Source organism: Macaca nemestrina, chromosome 5 (assembly GCF_043159975.1).
Source record: "Macaca nemestrina isolate mMacNem1 chromosome 5, mMacNem.hap1, whole genome shotgun sequence".
Taxonomy (NCBI): Eukaryota; Metazoa; Chordata; class Mammalia; order Primates; family Cercopithecidae; genus Macaca; species Macaca nemestrina.
The window spans coordinates 167,311,658-167,331,209 of record NC_092129.1 but is presented as its reverse complement, the minus strand read 5'-3'; the positions used below and the strand labels follow the sequence as shown (position 1 = coordinate 167,331,209).

The 19,552-nt window shown below is 41.8% G+C and overlaps 1 long non-coding RNA gene across 1 annotated transcript; it reads left to right on the top strand.

Annotated features, from left to right (window-relative positions):
* Window positions 1-12,127: 12,127 nt before the first annotated feature.
* Window positions 12,128-17,161, top strand: LOC105482484 (uncharacterized). The gene is made up of 2 exons (XR_987652.2): window positions 12,128-12,347; window positions 13,478-17,161. It is a non-coding gene; the product is annotated as an uncharacterized lncRNA (long non-coding RNA).
* The last annotated feature ends 2,391 nt before the right edge of the window (window positions 17,162-19,552 follow it).

Genomic DNA, 19,552 nt, shown 5'->3' with positions numbered 1-19,552 from the left:
GCTATACAGAGAGCCCATCCTAACTAACTCAGGACCAAAAAAAAAAAAAAACACTTAATCCTCAAATTTTCTCTCATTATATTAAAACAGACTGCTCACTGAGAACATCGTAACATCATTTCCAGCCTTCTCTTTCACTTTACATCATGAAGTCTTAGACTAACTTTCTCCCCAGAGCCAAGATTCACCACTTCTATATCTCTTTATTTTCTATAAAGTATAAATGGGAAGCCAAATTGTTCAAAGGGCTGTGTCTAGTAACTAGGTATATACGGTATACACACGCGCACACAAACACACACATCTCACATTTTAAAGAGTCCACAGAAAGCCTCCAGGGAATCCTCTGAAGTTACCAAACACACCCACATTAATGTGGTTTATCAGAGTACAGTAAATGAATTGCCACAAATGAACAATTGCTACAGAGTCAAGTAGATGGCACATTGTGATTTACGCATATCACATGAGATGAATAAATCAACAGTAGAAAAGATCAAAGAAATGCTGGAATTCTTGTTAATATGTACAGGGCTTCACTGAAAATCTTAATAAAACTGTTTAGAGGAAAACAGAAGGATCACTTGTTTAAAGAAATACCGCATACGCTGAATTTCAAACGTGGCATTCATTTTTATACACACACACATTAGATTTAGCTAAAATTAGCTCAAGTTCCTATTTTTGTAAAGGTCTTAAAGGAAGAAAGGTTTTGACAAGATTTCATTGAGCTGTAGTTCAGCACTGAGTTTCCGAGGTGCCTGAGCTTCTGCAGAAGAGTCCTTATGGCCCACGCATACATCACCCAACTCCTCCAGCCACCCAGCCTCCTTCACCCCAGATCATGAAAAGAAGGCAGACGAAGGCCATGCCACATCAATGTTCAAGCTACTCTCCGCTGCCTCTTACCTTCTCTCTACACATTCTACACCAGCTGACGTCATCCCTGAATTCAGTCATCCCCCTCCTGTGTGTCAAACTTTTTGCCAGGCCCAAGAATCCAAGGCCTAATTTCAAAGATCACTTTTATGTCAAGGACTCCTCCAAATTTATCTTCAGACTCGATGTCTCAGTGGTTTTATTCCCACAGTCTCTACTGTCTGCTTGAATCCAGAAACTCAGATGTCCACCAGCACCTAGGCTTCAGCCAGAACATCCTGGTCAGTTACATACCGTGCACTGGCTTGTTATGTCCCAGACACACACATGGCCTTCCTCATGCTCCATCCATCTCTTCCCACAGAAATGCAATCTAGACAGCAGAGCTCAACTCAAGCGATCCCTCCTCCTCAAAGTCTTTCCTGATCACTCCTACACAGCGTCACTCTTCTGAATTCCTTCACTGTTAGAACACCGTTAGAACCCCATTCTATTTGTATTCATTATTTCAGAGAGTTTCTTCTTTCCCCTGCCTGACCATGAAGAAAATAACTGCCTTCCGGTAGCTCTTATTCACTTCTATTCCCACAGCACCATGCAGTAGTTTTAAAAAAATTCACAATGAATAAATGAATGAATCATTTCTTTACATAAATAGTGACTGTGAACAAGTTAGGTCATAACTTGCTATAGCTGTATCATATTTATAAAATAACTAGAACCAGAAAGAACTATAATGTAGGTTTAAGAAAAAAACTGAATGAATATACCAGAGTACAACGTGAATGATACTATTTTTCTGCCTACGTTGAGCCGTCAATCGTGAGGACTGTAATGAGGCCATTATTGATGCAAAATGTTTAGATAATGCTTATAAGCTTTCTTTAAATGCAACCATAGAAAATGTCAGCTGCTTAAAATTCAAGGTGACTGTGCTACTTTGTCAGTATTTTAGTATTCTTAAGACACTTAAACTTCCTAATATACTATAAAAACCTAGGTCTCTTCTCAATAAGCTGCCCATATTGACCAAGAGATACGACTTTTTGCTGCCTGTTTTTCCACAATAAAATTCTTGGGATATTTCTGTTATCACAAATGACTCCCTTTCAACACCACAGGTTAAAAAAATGCACATGTACTCAACCCACCTGCAATTAAACTACTTCTCCAAAGATCTAAATGTGAGGATTTTCAGCCTAGCACATAACTGTTAAAATGAGTATCATCCCTAAGAGATAAAGTAGCAGTAAGACACTCTACCTTTTTCTTTTCTTTTCTTTTCTTTTCTTTTCTTTTTGAGATGGAGTCTCACTCTGTTGCCCAGGCTGGAGTGGCAGGGGCGCGACCTGGGCTCACTGCAACCTCTGCCTCCTGAACTCAAGTGATTCTTCTGCCTCAGAGTCCCAAGTAGCTGGGATGACAGGCACCTGCCACAATGTCCGGCTAATTTTTATATTTTTAGTAGAGACAGGGTTTCACCATGTTGGCCAGGCTGGTCTAGAACTCCTGACCTCAAGTGATTCACCCACCTCAGCCTCCCAAAGTGGCGTGAGCCACTGTGCCTGGCCCACTCTACCTTTTTCATTCAGCTGACATTTGTAGATCTTAAGAGATAATTTGCATGGAACTTTAGGTTACAGTCCCACTTAAAGAACACCTCTCTATTCCACAGCCAATAAAATATAAGGAAACCAGTTCCACATTTTACAAGAATATCGTGTTTGTGGTGACTCCTCCCTCCTCCACCTTGTCCCCCACTGGGACTTTTTTGGCAATTTTTCCTGAGGCATAATACTTCAGTCACTCAGGTTTTTGTTTATTTTTACTCAGACCAGAAACAGCCCCATTTATGCATGCAATTCATCAGTTCATCTTACAACAATCTAAAAAAAAAAAAAAACCACACATGTATCCCATCAGTCAGACAGTTGTGATAAATTCAGAATTTAAAATTAACCAAAAACAAATAAAAGGCTCCTTGGCTTTGCAGAGCCGTAGATGTCTACAGGGTGGGTCCAAAGACCAAGGTCCAGGTATATTTACATATTTCTAGTCATGTATGATTCAGGAGCAACCATCATAAAACATGACCATAACAATCAACCTGTTGAGGGATAAGTTACTTGATAGCATCTGTTAAAAGATACAAACCACACACCAGGTACTATTCTACCCACAGTATATCTACTATTTTACTCCATCCTCACAGCAGCCCTATAAGAAAGTTCTAATATTACCTCCATCTTATACATGAATAAACCGAGGCATTGAAAGGACATAGGACTACTCAAGGTCACAGTGGCAGCTCCAGATCTTAAGTCCAGATGGGTTGATTACGGAGCTCCATGCTCTTATCTAAGATGCCAGAGAATTTATATGTAACTTAAAAATTGACTCTTAAGGTAAAGAGGCAGCTCTTTCTTCAAAGAAATGTGGTCAATCATTGTTTAAATGAACATTTGATAAAGCAAATATCCATCCACCTCTTGAAAAATGAGTTTTGAAAATTCGAATTTTCAACTGGGAGATTTGCTAAAAGTAGAACGAGCTTCTCACCAGCTAAGTCTATCCCTTTACTTAGGAAGAGCTGCTGGAAGACTGGCTGACCCAGGGGTTCCCAAACCTGTGGAGAATCACTGCCTAGACAGATCAGTGATTCCAACAGGGAACATTCTGATTCAGCAAGTCTAGGGTGGAGCCCCTGATTCTATTTTGTTTAGGCTCTCCAGGTGATTCTGTTGCCTAGCCAGGCTTGGGAACCTCTAATCTAGTCTGTCTTCACAGTTTCAAGCAGGTCCGTTTCCAAGGCAAATAGAAATTGATCCCGTTTTTTATTTCACAATCTCCCTTGGTTACTTACACCCAAACCCTTGTGTTCCGAAGCCCTTACTGCCCCAAGTTCTAGCAAACCTCTTTTTCTCTCCTGATTTAATTCGAGGCAATATCCTCTGGCCCTTTCTTCAATAGAAAACCATGAGTCATCACCCTTGCATACACCCTGTGTCTGCATGACTCTCCAGGCCAGAAAAATTTACTGTACGTGGGAAAATCAGGAAGTTGTAAAATCCAAACGGCACAAAGAAATTCAAGATTCAACAAATACTGGTTCCCCCTAAACAAACAGGTCTCTGTTTTGCTACGCATATATTATACTACAACAGTAATCTAAAATGTAAAAACTGTGACTTAAGATAGCTGGTAGCATAGCATTCTTAATTGTATTAAGGAAAAGTGACAATTAAAATGATCAGGTTCAAGCCGCAATTGGCAATTATCAATCATCACAAAGTCAAATGAACTTCTTCATGAACCATATAGATTAAACCAAACAGATAGATACCTTAATCCAAGTTTTAAAAAACAATCTTGGCAATTTCTCAACTTCCCACACTATGCCCAAATAGAGCTTGCAAAGAAAATGATATTCAACAGCCAACAAAGTAAGGCTAGGAGGCAATTTTCCAAGTCAGGAATTTATCCTCAGATGGAAAACAGAGAGCATCGCAAAACTCTCACCTGACATGTGATGCACTTCCCTGTAGTGGCAGTGGAGGAGGAGACTGTTGTACAAGGATGACAAATAAATCTGCAGCTTGAATGGACCACCCTGGTGACTTGATGCACGATGCTCCTGCAATGGTCCAGGGAGTGCAGGAGAGGAAATCCAAAATGAAAAACAGAATAAACTGCTTTAAAAAATAAGTCCACCTTAAGTGTCTATGCACCGAAATACAAATGTTAAGAACATCACATTTGGCATTCTGTTGTATGAGAATTACACAGAACACAGCCAGCTCAAAAGGCAGGTCTGGTTTTGTTCAATAGGGCTCAGAGGGAGGCAAACATACAAAATGGTCATCTCTTCCATCAAATTAAGAGGATGGTCTCCCCATTTGAGCCAGCCACTGTCATTCTTTGGTCGAGTGATTCTAGCCAATCATCTGATAAACACATGCTGGTAACTACAAGGAGTATCAGGTGAAAATGGGCATGGATTGAACAGTAATTGAGCCAAAGCCTAATTTTAATGTGGCATATATTATCTATCAACATGCAACTTGAAAGACAATCATGAAAGTGCACAGCTATCAGCACACCAGTCCAATGGAATAGAAGAAAGGATAAAATGCAGAAAAAAGTGCAAAGTGTGCATATATATTCACTAAACTTTCCACTAAACTTTAAGTTATTTAAATACTGAATGTATATCTCATTTTCATTTTGCCACAATTCCTTGCACATGGTTAAGTAAAAATTATCCATTGTATGATGAATGAGTGAATGTGTGAATGGATGAATGAAAGAATGAATGAATGAATCTTCCATATACCTTTCCATCAGGGAGCTTGGTGCTTGTAGTAGTTTTTGTGAGGTAAAACCTATGCATAGAAATGGAAGAAGTTGAAGACTTGATCTGCTAACGTATTTTTTCACCCTATCCATTAAAATTATATTCTTAAATACTGGTGATTCCCAATTATCCACATTAAACAGAAAAAATTTTTTTAAAAAATCTGTAGCAGGGTCACTATAAAATAATCCCCAAACTAGTGAATGCTGGACTGATTTTCAGTCGTTGATTACTGGAGCTGATCTGCACATTTGCTTAGGCTGATTTTAAATTTAGTTTGCGTTTCCTAAGCTCACGCCAGGTAACAGTAGGAAGGAGGCGGCCCAGGTTTATATTGGATGTCAGAAAGAAACTATTCTGGAGCTATGAATATGATCTCCAATGTGAATAATCCGTAAACAGGTAAGTGAGCCAATTATCCTTGGGTACATGGCAACACATCTCGGTAGTCATGATTATTTTCATCCATACACACTCACTATTTTTAAGAGCACAGCCCAGCTGGAAAGGAAAATAACTTCCACTTCTTTCCAGCACTTTTCAAAGTAATGAACAGTAGCCAAAATATGCTTACTTCTAACTAATCCATTCACCAAGCATTTATTTAAGCATCGATTGCCTGCCTGGGACTGATATGCAAAAGAAGTAATTCTTGTAGTCCTTGGTTTCCCCACGTGTGATCTGTGTGTACAGAGAAGGAAGGTAAGCTGTTATACACTATAATGTCTTTCAAATCTTTAGAAGGCACAGTCCCTCCACCAAGAAGCCTGTTGAGTTACAAATATAAATAATGGCCAAGTTAAGTAGAAGTTTACAAAATTCTATTTACTCAGTACTTTTTTAAGGGTGAGGGGGCAGGGAGGGAGGATCCTGATTTCATCTCAAATTAAACATCAAAATACTTGATTCTCAAACAAGGTGCAGGTACCATAAATCTGCAGCCAGTGCTTTTTATGAGCTCACCAGTTGGGAGAGTGTTCGCCTGTATGACAATTTGTATGCACACAATCCTGTTTACATATCACCTGGCAGATAAGTTTTTATAGAGTCCAAATTACAACCTCCTCCTAGTTTGCTGAAGTGCAGAGGAGGGTCAAACATGATGTAAATGCCGTAAAAGATTAATTTACTCTTGCAGGAGTATGCTTTCTTATTTCAAAAGTATTTGTGTTGCTGCACCAGTTAGGATAATAGAGTTTACATAACTTGTATTCCATCAGAGGGAAGAAGGCAAGAATACGAGCAAGGCAGCATGTATTTACTACAAAAACTTACAAAATTAATATACAAGAAAATAACCTATGGGGCATTTTATACAATGATATACGCCAAAAATGCAATACTCAATATTCTTAAAATCCAGCAGAGCAACATAATACAATACTATTAATAGTGGAAGATTAACAAGAAAGACGGCCTAACCAAAACTGATGTAATGGTCAGTAAATACCAGGAGATAATGTGGGAGAGGGGGCCAAAATTAAGGGCACAAGAAAATAAAGTTTGCCATACACATTGACAGAAAAATATATTTTCTTTGAACGTTAGAAGGACAGATGCTATAGGTTAGCAGCTACAATAACTGTCACGAAAAACTTCTGTTACCTAACTTATTCAAAAGTTGTCATGTTAAAGGGCATCTAAATGGAAAAAAAAAAAAAAAAAAGAGTTCCTCTTAGCCCAAATCAAAACACCACAATCGGGGAAACCTCTGCCCTATGAAGTCTCAAATTCTGAGTACACTACCATGAATTTTCTGAAAAGTAATTTTCAGGTAGGATACAATTTTTGCTTACATTGTGGCAATTATCATTACATTTTCATTACTCCACAAATGCGATGCATTAAAAGTTACAGAAAAATCAATGAAACATTTCTGCTTAGGTGAAATATGTCAAACAAAGTATAATGCTTGTTGCTTTTTTGTCCATAATTGTTCCTTCTAAACGTGTTTTGGTACATTTGGGATGATAGTAATGCATAATACAAATATTTATAGTACATTAGCCTGAAAGTTCAAATTATGAATGTTATAAAATATATTACTACACTGATAAAGACAAATATCCATAAATATAACTATAAAAGAGAAAAATAAAAAACTGTTTCCACAAGTAAAGATTTGTCTAAAACCATTCTTTTTATTACTTCTGTAATTTTAAGCATTTATATATTTTTTAAAATCTCAGTCTAATTATAGCTCTTTCAGCCAACATTTAAAAATTTCTGTAAAACTGACACTGTATATCACTCCTTAAAATTTTTTTGAATGAGTAAATATATTTTATTAAACTAAATTACATGAAAATAAAATGTGAACATAATTGATGACTAAAAATTCCTATCTTAGAAGTTCTACATGTAAGGTCCTAAAACAGAAATTATTATTTCTATTACCATTTCTACAATTTTTTGCTTTCGGTGCTTTTAACAAAATAAGGAGGAGGGCCTGCTTCTGATAACCTTGGAAGTATGACCGGAACTAAATCTGTTAGTTGAATCAATTAAGCTGCACAGATCTAAATCTCTCACAGAAACTAATCATTCAAACTATTGAGTTACTCTGAAAATACAGAGCAAGGAAAGTCAAATAATCTATCTCTCCGTTAAAAATAATAGCCTGTCTTACTGCACTATGTCACTTTACCGATGCAAGTATTTAAGCTCTTCAGATGCTAATCTATGTGTTATTTTAGATAACCACAGTTTAAAGAATTAACATTCACTCCCACATTTACCTACTTATGTGAGTTTCAGAATTTTAGTAAAATATGTTTATTGCTTAACTTTTAATAGGAAACAAAATGAGTGTTACAGTGTTAGTCATCAGAAACTGTCACTCAAGGTATGTGCAAAAAAGTAAAATCCACTTGACATTTCAGAATGAAAAACAATAAAGGCACAACATTATTCAAAAGAAATGGGAGTCCTTGGACTCTATAATGACAACAAAAATAGGAGTCATAGTAATGTTTACTAATATTTCAATAATCTCAGCACTGGCCTTCCCAGGACTCCTAGGCAACTGACTTAGGTATGTTGAAATTTACGGGCATTTGACATGAAATCTTATGGCTAAAGAGTTTTTGTTTAATCTTCCTCTAAGTGTAAAAGACAATGCAGAAGTCCTGAAGTCTAGTTGCAACATTTTTGACAAAGTATCACTTCTGTTTATCAAACCCTCTTAAAATGAAATCCACAAGGAAAAATATTGCCTTTGGCCATTCCCACCAAGTATATTTTTTATACTTATTTTCACATGAATTTATTTGTGCACTGAAAAATAAATGTTCACATTTTACTGCAAGTAAAGCATTTTTCGATCTGTTGCAAAATAGAATTCAGGACCTCCAAGGCATTGTGTAATATTGACATCCTTGCTTCTCATCTATTTACCACCTTATAAAAGCAGCTGGAAGAAATAATAGCTCATTTTAACTACAGCAATGCTTCATCTGACCAGGCCACAATGAATTTACCAACCACACAAACTCACGAAACGGTAAAAACTCATAAACCCCCTGTGAAGAGAGTTGAGTAGCTCTCTCAATCCTAGCCCTGGGGGAAAAAAATTTACCAGTTTAGCTATATTGGCCATAAAATTGTAAACTGACTGGCAGTCACAACTAAATCAAGATATATTCTCAACTATCTTTTCTTTCAAATACCAGGATTATTAAAATACTCCCCCGCCCCACTTAGCTGGATTCCCTGAGCAGCACAGAGCTTCAGCAACTAAAGCAACTTTTCCTTTTTACCATAATATTATTTCTCTTTGCTTAGGCAGCTTCATCAGTGGTGCCCTAATGCAAAGACTAGAATACTGCTAACTGCTCACTAAATTACATCCTAAAATAAAGTATATGTTTATTGTGCAAAAGCACCATGCATTATCAGTCCTCTAGCTATAGGCCTCTATCGTTTCTTGCTTAGCTAAGGAAAAAAAAAATCCTTTTAACTTACTACCAAAGATCATTCAAATCACAGCCAATAGATCCAAATTAAGAATGAATACATTCAGAATGTCTGCCTACTGTCAGTACCAGTTTTTGTTATGATGGCTGTCAAGTTTTAAAATGTGACAATGGGAATATATTTTCCGAATAAGTTATTCCCCTGAGTAAACCCTTTAGAAATCCAGCCATCGCTATGGGCAATGTAGGTTCCAAAGGATGAACGCTCTTCACACTTGAAAGGGTTAAGTGCCTGCAAGGCCAAAGGCACCAGACTGCAAAAGAAATGTTGCTTTAGTAAGCTCTGAAAGGTTTCTAACAAGTACCAAATACTTGTTGATCTGTTCACAATAAACACCAGCAGGATTGTCAGGCTCCTTTCACTGTCTGGGGAGATGCATTTACATACTGCACCTAGGAAGAACAGCTTGTTGGTCTCCTTTACAAAAGTTGAGTAACTAGAAGCCTCATTCAGTGTCTCCCATCCAAATGACTGAAAGAAGATGCAATTCAAATCGTGGAGTCTCTCGTCTGGCTTGGGCAGCATAAATGCTGTGCACAAAACACTTGGAGTAGTTCAGGCACAAGACAAACCCACCTGAATGGACGAGGAACACTGTCTGTTGCCATGGCAGCCTGATCTAATTACATGAGCGATCAGGGCTGGAGTAAGTGCACCGAAAACCTACACCACTGACAGGCAGCCAGGAGGTTCAGGGGAGCCCTTCAACCTCTGCTTTATGTAGAAGATGGCATTCAAGTCCATTTATTTGCGGAGCTGCTAAAATATTGACTGATGCATGCACAGTGAGAGGGCAATCAGAGGAGATTAAATGGCACAGCGCTAGCCGTTATGGTGCAATCCCTTTCCAAGAGTTCCTGTGCAGGATTTTCTCTTCTCTCTGGTGGTTTCCTCAGGCATAAGCTTCATTCCAAAAAAAGCTCGAGTATCAAACTACCTTTACCCACCAAATAAACCGAAGGGTGGGCTTAACGGGGGCTTCTAGGAACTGCAGCCTCCTAAAAAACCCAAACAGAAATGTCTTAGCTAACACTGTTGAAAAAGTAACTAGCTATGCCTAAAAATAACCAAGTAACTACCCACTGCTGTGTGCAATATATAACGATGATGTTTAAATATTAAAAACAGCCTGCATTATAAAACACAAATGTCATTGAGATGTGACTACTAGATTGCCAAAGGAGAACTTATTTGCATACACACATTCCCGTGCATGCACGACAGGATGTGCAGGGAGAAAGCCACTGTAAGGCATTAGTTTTTATTCTGTGGGTGTAATAGGGTCTTCTAATTTTGCTAATTGTATCCTGTGGATCTCACAGGGAAGCTAAGAATCTCTTCGGGGACAGAACCAGTTTGGAGGAGTCCCTACTGCACAGCATACGGTAAACAAAATAAAAATAGCTTGCCTTTCTTGTTAGCCACATCGCGCATTATATAACCAGCTTCTTCCGACTGGCTTTTTTTTTTTTCCTGCCCTTACTACTCTTCAGCAATTTCTCAATCTTCTCAAATATTTGTATTACCCTTTTATCTGTAGAATTATATACCAAGAAAGCAAAACAAAACAGAGCAGCCACGGGCTCGAACCTAACCCCCGACGTCCTTAGAAACTGATTTTTTTTGTTTTGTTTTGTTTTCTGGCAGAGTCTCGATCACCACCCTACTTCCACCCCCCACTAAGGTTCTTGCTCAATCTCCCTAGAAAACCTGAATTGTTTCATCCCTTCCAGTCAGCCCCCTACGTGGTCTGAAATAAAATGAAAGCACAAGCCACGGAGTTTAAGAAGGCAGCCTGAAGGCGGGGGGCTGAAGAGGGGTCGGGGCGCTGCAGAGTCAGCCAAGTAGCCAAGGAAGGGCCACCTCCGCGTCGCGACTGCCCTCGCCCCCCGCCCGGCGCGCGCGCACACACACACACACAAATACACACACACTCACTCACACACACACTCACTCACACACTCACGCCGCGCTTCGACACCGCCTCACCTCTCGCTCCGCCCGTCCGGCCCCCTTCCCTGCCCCCTGCGGGACCGGCCTGCGCGCAGCTCTGGAACCACGTAGGAGGCGGCGGCGGCGGCCCCGGGAGTGGCAGAGTCTCCGGCCCGGCCCAGAGTGAACGAGCAGTGGGGCTCCAGGGCGCATCCCAATCCCCGCAGCGCCTCCTCCGCCGCCGCCGCCTCCTCCTCCTTCCCCTCCTCCTGGCTTCATTCACCCTCCCAGCAGCCGCGCAGCCGTTCACTCCCGGCTCAGGGCAGCGCCTGCCGCGGCTCCTCGGCTCCTGCCGCGGGTGCTGGCGGGGGCGCCGGCCCGGACTGGGGCGCTCGCGGGCTCCCGGCTCCGGGCGGCGGCTGCCGCTGCACATGATCAGGAAGCGGCCGCACCAACAGGGCGGCGGTGGCGGCGGCGGCCAGGGCCGCCACCGCCACTCCAGCCGCTCTCCAGGCACCCGCACACCCGCTACCCCTGCGCGGTCCCCGAGGCCACCCCTCCGCGCCCCCCGCCTGGCACCCGGCCGCGCGCAAAGTCCCGGCCAGGCTGCAGGAGCAGTCCCTTCCCCGCCCGCAGCCGCACACCCGGCGACGCCGGACCTCCGAGAGGAGACCCCTACCCCGGGGCGCCGAGGCCAGGCGACCACCCGCGTGGAAGTCCAGCCCTCCCCGAGACCCCCTCTCTCTCACCGCCCTCTCCGGGGAGGAGGAATGGGAAGAGGGCGGCCGGGAAAGGGACCACCCCCCCACCCCGGCCGCCGCCACCTCCCCCCTGCGCCACCCGGAGGGAGGAGGACATAGCTCTCCGCACTCGCGACCGGACCAGCAGCCGGGGGGAACGGGGCCCCGCCGCCGCTCTCCCCGCCCGCGCCCCCCGCCCGGGCGCGCCCCCTAGCCTGGCGGGCGCCCACCCAGCCCCTGACAGCCCCCTCGCCGGCCGCCCCTGCGCCCACAGTGGGGGTGTCGGCCCGGGAGCCTGGAGCCAGGGACGGTTGTATGTACACACACACACACACACACACACACACGCACACACAGAACACGACGCGTCGATTTCCTTCGCTCCTCTTCCAGCTGTTTTCCGTGCAGCCGATTGGGGTTTTGGGTTTGTTTGCTGGTTGTTGCTTTTGCCCCTCTCGGGAGATCGGGTGAGGAGGGATTTTAATCTAAATAAGGGGAGAAGGGGATGGGGGAGGGGGGAAGAATCAGAGGAGGAAAAAAAATAGCCACTTACTGTAAAGTGTAAATGGATCTGGGGTTGCGTGGGGAAGGGGGGGCAGAGGGAGAGAAACAATGTCTTGCGGCTGCTGTTGCTCTGGCTGCTGCTCCACGGGGCTTGTTTTGGATCCCCCTGCAGTGAAACAGGTCCTGTACGGCTCCGCCACTGTAGTAGAAATGATGTCTGCGGTATACTCTGCTCTCTCCTCCTCCTCCTCCTCCTCCTCCTCCCCCTCCTCCCGCTCCCCTCCCCTCCCTCCTCCCTCCGCCCGCCCGCCCTCCCTCCCTCGCGCTCTCTCGCGCTCGCTCGCTCGCTCGCTCCAGTATGTAAATGTGTAATAGAAGCCAAATATGGAGCAGTTGGCTGCCGCCGCCGCAGCTCAAGGATCCGACTTCATGGGGGTGGGGGGCACCCTCTGGCGGGCGGCCCGGCAAGCCGCACAGAGCACGGCGAGCGCACCGCGCGGCGGCCGGCCCGCGCCCTTAACCCTTCGCTGCGCGCCGCCTGGGGAGGCGGACACCTTTCCCAAAGAGTGGCTCGGGATGGGGTGCGGGGGAGGGGAGACGCGGACCGGAGGGCAAGGTTCCTTCCAGGTTTGGGATGGGGGCGGGGAGCTGGGCGATGAGGTAATTTGAGCGGTGACGGGTCGGTCCTCGCGCGCCTCCCTGGGTCCCTGCACCTAGTTGGAGGGGACTGAGCGACAACGGGGCGCTACTCAGGCAACCTGGGGGACTCCCTCAAGGGGTGTCAGGCTTCAGCTGGGAGCCGATGAAACACCCCAGGGGGGAGGGGAGGTCAGTCAATTCTAATCCCTACGTGCCCTTGGTCCCCGGCGCTCGGAACAGCGTCTAAAAGGGCTCACTCTGATCATCAGCTGCACGTTAACCCGCAAACCGGCGTCGCTTCGGCGTTCCGGAACCCAGGCCTGGGGGCCGCGGGGATTGCCTCTGCATGCAACTCCGGAAAGTTTCAAGGGGCCCCTTGACTGCACAGGCACCCTCACCTTTCCTGCCTGCGAACGCTGGCGACCGCCGGACCCTCCCCTCCCTCTCTCCGCAGATCCGGAAATCGGCTTTGATATGGAACTACTCCGCTCTAGCCTGGAAAGGAGACCCGCGCACTCCTCTCGCAGCTAATTTGGGATCATTAATTTAATCGGAAATGAGGTAACCAGTGTAGGAGACAGAGAAAGCAACCGGAGCATCAAATGGCAGTTCTCTACAATCGACGAGGAACTTAAATCTGGACTCAGGGTTTCAGTGCGGTCCCCGACTCCCACCACCCGGCCCCTCCGCCTGTCCCGCCGCCAGGTGTGACCTCCACGCGAAGGAATCTTCTGCGGATGGGTGCACCTTGCCAACAGGTGTGGCACCTGGAGGATTAAGAGGCGCCTCCAGACTAAGGGCGCTCAATGTGGTGTTCTTGTTGCAGATGATTCTGGAAGGCCAGTAGGTGTCGGGAGACATTTGACCTTCTTCAGGTGCTTAGAACTAAGTGTCTGGAAACATGATCCCTTCGCGTAAGTTTTTTCTGAAAGACACCGCTCTTGACTGTAAGCTGTATTTGAGAGACCTTTTGGCTCAGTTTACTTAAGACCTAACGGTTAGTCACCAACTGAGGCAGGGCACAGGATGACCAAAAAAAAATGTGTCAGTTTTTACACAACTCTGGCCTGCAAGAGTTTACGTGCTTCATAAATAAAAATAAACATCCGAGCAAGGAAGGTGCAGAGCCCCGGAAATATTTTTTCTCACGTTTTTGAAGTACCGTGCACATATACGTGACTATTTAAATGTAACTACTACTGTTCACTGTGACTCATTTCTACAACTTTCTTTTTTCCATTTAAAAATCGATTATTGTTACGGTTTAAACCTCGGGTTGTTCTAAAGTGACATTGTTGGTCTCATTACAGCCTCTAGTGGACAGTTAACATCGGTTTCCTGAAAAGGCTCGGACTGATTTTGTTTTCATTGACAAGCTTGGCCAAGGTGAAGGTTAGTACGTAAGAGCATAATCGGGTAAAATGTCCCGCTACCCCTAACCTCACCCCCGCCCCCAACACCCTACTTGGCAAAGACGACTTCGAAAAGGAGCAGTGGCTTGTTGGCTTTGTATAGAAAAGACGTATGCTTTGTGCTGCAGGTATTATTATTACTGGACTGTGAATAAACAGAAAGCTTCTGCTATTCATTTCAGTTTCAGACAGCTTTCATAAAAACTAAATTCATCTCAAATATTTTTATAACAGAAAATATTGGTTGCCATGTTTTTGGCTTAACTGCGATGTTTTTATTCCAACTCATAATCTGCAAACTGTCCAATCCACCTCCACGCTATTTTTAGACATCTTACATTTAGATAATTTTCAGTTAAAAAAAGCTAATATTGTAATTATTACGTTGGCACAAGCAGTTAATTTATGTGATTTTAGCAACCTTGAATTAAAACACATAATTCAGATTAGAGTTAGTCAATTAATTTAAATGTTCTCTCAAGGAAGCTAAATATGTATATTACCCAAATGGTAAAAACAACTAATAAGAAATGTGTCATTTACTTTCTTAGCCATTAAGATTAAAGCCATAAACTGCCACCAAAATCTGTAACTATTTCTTCCTGCAAGATCCAACATAAACACCATACTCATGAAACAGTCTCATTACCTTTAGTACTGAAATATTTTGTTTTCAGATGGCAAAATATTAAATGTACAATCGCAAATAACAGGCACTGATTCTTTAGAAACAAGACTTTCTCGTGCAAATAAAAACTCAATGAAAAAGGGCAGAGCTTCCAAGAAGCTAGTAGGCAAATATATAGTACTACAGTCCTACTCATAAGGCTGATGTTATATTTGTAAAAGCATAAGTCAACCTTTGAAATTACAGGAAATCAATAAATAAGGCCTGATGAGCTTGACTCATATCCTGTGTCATAGATTGCTTAAATACCATGAAAACTAATTGCAATCACATATCTATTTTACTGTTTTGGTGGTATCCACTCTTGAAGGTTTTAAATGGGCCAGCAAGTATATATTATATAATGACATATTACACCCTTACTTCTTAAAGTATAGTCTTCAAAGTAGCTGCAGCAGCACTTGGGAGTTTTTTAGACATTCAGAGTCAAGGGTTCTACCCCAGACATACCAAATCAGAATCTGCCTTTGAACCAGGCCCCAGGGGATTCCTAAACACATTACCATGTGAAGAACACTGGTCTCTACCACAGGGATCAACCTAAATAAATGCAGGCACAGGTGCAGAAGTTAATTCCTCTATTTATTTCTTTTTTGCTCCTTTTTAGTAAATACAGCCCTTTATTAATTTGTGCTTTTCAATGGAAAATTATTACGTTATATGCTTTGGATAAATACTACTGCATTTTAAGTGCACACATCTGCATCATTATTGCCAAAAGAGAATGCTCTGCTGAGGAATGTACTGGGGTCTTGAACATGAACATTTTCTTCATGGCAGCAGAGGGAGCACAAGAGTGCTTAATAAAACCAATGCACAGGTCTCTCCAAATCATGACAGATTTTACATTGTAGTATATGCTTTTATTGGAAGTAGCCCATTACGTAGTTCAAAATGAAGCAAATCAACCAAGCAAACACAAATAGGCTTACCAGGTCATAGTAACTATGTAATTGAACAGATTAAAAGTTGAATAAAACAAAGATAAAGTTCTTTAGAGTTTTAGGCTTGAATTCTTAAAAGAAAGTGGACCTCAGAAGTGAAAAAGATGCTTTAGCTTTGCTCAAAAACAAAGATAACACAACACAGAATCAGGCAACCCTAAGAGTAGCTCCTGTTTATCTAAAAACAGAGTCAGTTCACTGGACCCTGCATCAGGTAAGTTAATTTCATTTGGTGTCATACATGTTGGTTAAGGTCCATGCGTCTTTCACTGTGTTTACATTCAGAATAATTTTAGGGGTTTGTCCTTAATACTTGCAGTGGTAAGGATTTAGGTTTCAGTTATACCTATGTAGTATTTCATACTTTTCACTACTCTTCCATATTGCATCCTCAAAAACTCCATTGAAGCAGATAAGATACTTGGTAAAAGTCAAGTATCAAAAAAGTTATGGAACCAGGTCGTGCTTTCATAACACTGAGTCATTTAATTGTTGCAGTAATGCTTTGAGGTGCTCATTAATGAGGGAAATTATACAAACTAAAGATCCAGAGCATTTTTTATAGTTTTAAAGGTTTTTCAAAGTTATTCTTAGTTAATATGTTTATATATTTATTATTTATTTACAAGCAGTCATTTATTCTGCATCTACAATAACTAAGACTCGAGAATATAAAATTGAGTAAGACATCTTAGTGTGCAAGGAGATCAGAGCAGAACGGATCTTACCTTTGGAAAACTGTTAATTTTTACCCTGATGAAACACAAAGATTCATAGTTGATCGATCCAGCACCTGCCAGAATCATAGCAATCAGACTTCCAAATATGAGAAGCAAACACTAGAATCATTAAAAATTTGAGAGGCAGGGGGTGACAATTGTACAACTCTTGAGCAAAAGTTGGCTTATAAGCTAATATTAATATTTCAAATTTGTACGACAAACAAATGTGAAGATATAATGTGTATTTTATTTGAATGTCTTCCCTATCACAAAATCACATGAGTCTGTTGAGTTGGTAAACATTTATTTATTTTTATCTTTTCTAAAATGCTAAAAAGAATTTTTCTCCCACACTAAAGAGGGTTTGCCAAGTTTCTGCCTGGAGCAATTTGTTATGGCTGTGTAATAAATCCCAGAAAGTTTGAATTTTTAATGGAAACACTGACAGAATAAAGAGGGTGTAATCCTACATATGTCATTTAAAAATCTGAGCAAACCATAGTGTGCTTGCAAAACAAATATACTTTCCTTAGATTGCACTGACAAATAAGGCTGGGGAGACCAGAAAAGTAAAACAAACTCAAAACAAAAGTGAAAAACACTCACACAATAAACTCTGAGGTCACCTCACCACACCCAGACTAAAGTCACTGGGCTCTGTGCGTGGCACCAAGACTCTTAAAAGACATACTTCTGAATCATCTTTCTTGACCCTACACCAAACTGTAGCAAGACAGGCTTCCTAGGAATGAAAATGACGTTACCATTAGTCAAGAGTGAAATTAAAGTCATTTTACTCAAACATCTGCCAACAGTCTATGATTTCATAGTACTCACCTCTGAAATAAGACTCTGTCTACAATTAAAAACAAAGAAAAAAAGGTACTTTAGGTCTTCACTATCCACTATGTCTATTGAGCACTGGAAATGTGTGATTAGTACAAATTAACATGTGCTGTAAGTGTGAAATATTCCTCAGATTTTAAAAACTTGGTTTAAAAAACATATTTTACATATAATATATATTATTCATTATTCTTACATTATTAATTTTATGTATTATATACACGCACACGCAATATCTCCATATTTATATTGGTTAAATGTCGAAAATATTGGGGTTTTTTTTAATAGTGTATATTGGGTTAAATAAAATATATTATTAAACTTCATTTTACCTGTTTCTTTTTACTTTTTTTTTTTTTTTTTGAGACAGGGTCTAGGTCTGTCACCCAGGCTGCCTTGCAGTGCAGTAGTGCAGTCTCTGCTCACTGCAACCTCCACCTCCTGGGCTCAAGTGATCCTCCCACCTCAGCCCCCTGAGTAGCTAGGACCACAGGCATGCGCCACTACGCCCAGCTAATTTTTGTATCTTTTGCAGAGGCGGAGTTTCACCATGTTACCCAGGCTGCTATTGAACTCCTGGGCCTTGGCCTCCCTGATTATAGGTGTGAACCACCCCACCTAGCCTCTTTTTACTTTTCTTAATGTGGCTACTATAAAGTTTAATATCACATGTGTGAAAGGGTTATCTATTTCATTTCTAATGAACAACACTGATACAGATATTGGGGCTGAGAAGGCACAGGAATTGGTTCTAAGAACCCAGTTTGAGACCTTAGACTCCCAGCATGGCTCCCTGCAGTGGTGTGGTAAATAGCTTATTTTTCTTCCTTCTTCATGTTCCCCCCTTGCACTGTGTAACATAGACCTTATCGTACTCTGTTATAATGATCACTGAGAGTAGACTGTCAGTGAATGCGTGATCTCACTGGTAGATCTATTACAGGCCTATGAAACCAAAATTTGTTAGGCTTATCTGTGACTCAGTCTTCTCAGGGGAGGTCTGGTACCTTGTCACCTTGGGAGGCTGATGGAAAACCTATGCTCTGTTTTCGAAAGCGCGAGCACAAGCATCCTAGAGTTACAGCTGGTTTTGCTGCTTGCGGCTAAATGGTTTGGGGCCGATACTTTCTAGTGACAGATGGCTTTGGACACTGATAATGAAAATTATATAATTTGTTGCTTAAATAAAAAACATCAAGGCCACCAAAAGGAAATCTGTTTAAAAATAAAAAAAATTTTAAAAATAAACTTTTCTAATATATTTAGTACCATAGGATGCTCTGAAAAGAAATGATTATTTTTAACTATCATTATTTATTCTGCAAGCAAGGCCTAGATACATTTTCATCAATGCAGCTCTGACCAAGATTGAATGTAAGGCAAGTATCATAATTTATGGTCTTAGTCATCTAAAGAACACAGCTCTTCTTCCATGGAAAGAAAGCAGACAACATTTTAAGGCTTGGAATGAATGAGTTGAACTTTGGTATTGGCCAGGAGCATTTGGAAATCTATTAAAAGCATTTCATTAACAACTTGGCATGTTGTTTCCTCAAAAGAAATATATTTTCCAAATTAAAATCAAAGCCAGAAGCCACCATTGTTTGAACTGAAGGTAGTGGCAGCTGATGGGTTGAACATGTTAAGCTGAGGGTGCCTTCGAAATAAGATCATGGGCAACAACAGGCTGCAAAAATAAACATCAAATTTTTATGGAAGGAGTGAAGCAATGTTCTTTGTTGTTCTAACTTCGTGACATTAAAATATGTGGCTATAAGCTCTCTTAGTTACTTTATTTTTCTTGAGTCAATATTGGCCAGGAGAAGCTGATCTGAATGAGGGTCAGAGTTTAAGAAAATTATTTTATGAGGAATTTACCAAGTTTACCCCCAAAGAGGGAGAGTGAGAGAAAGATGC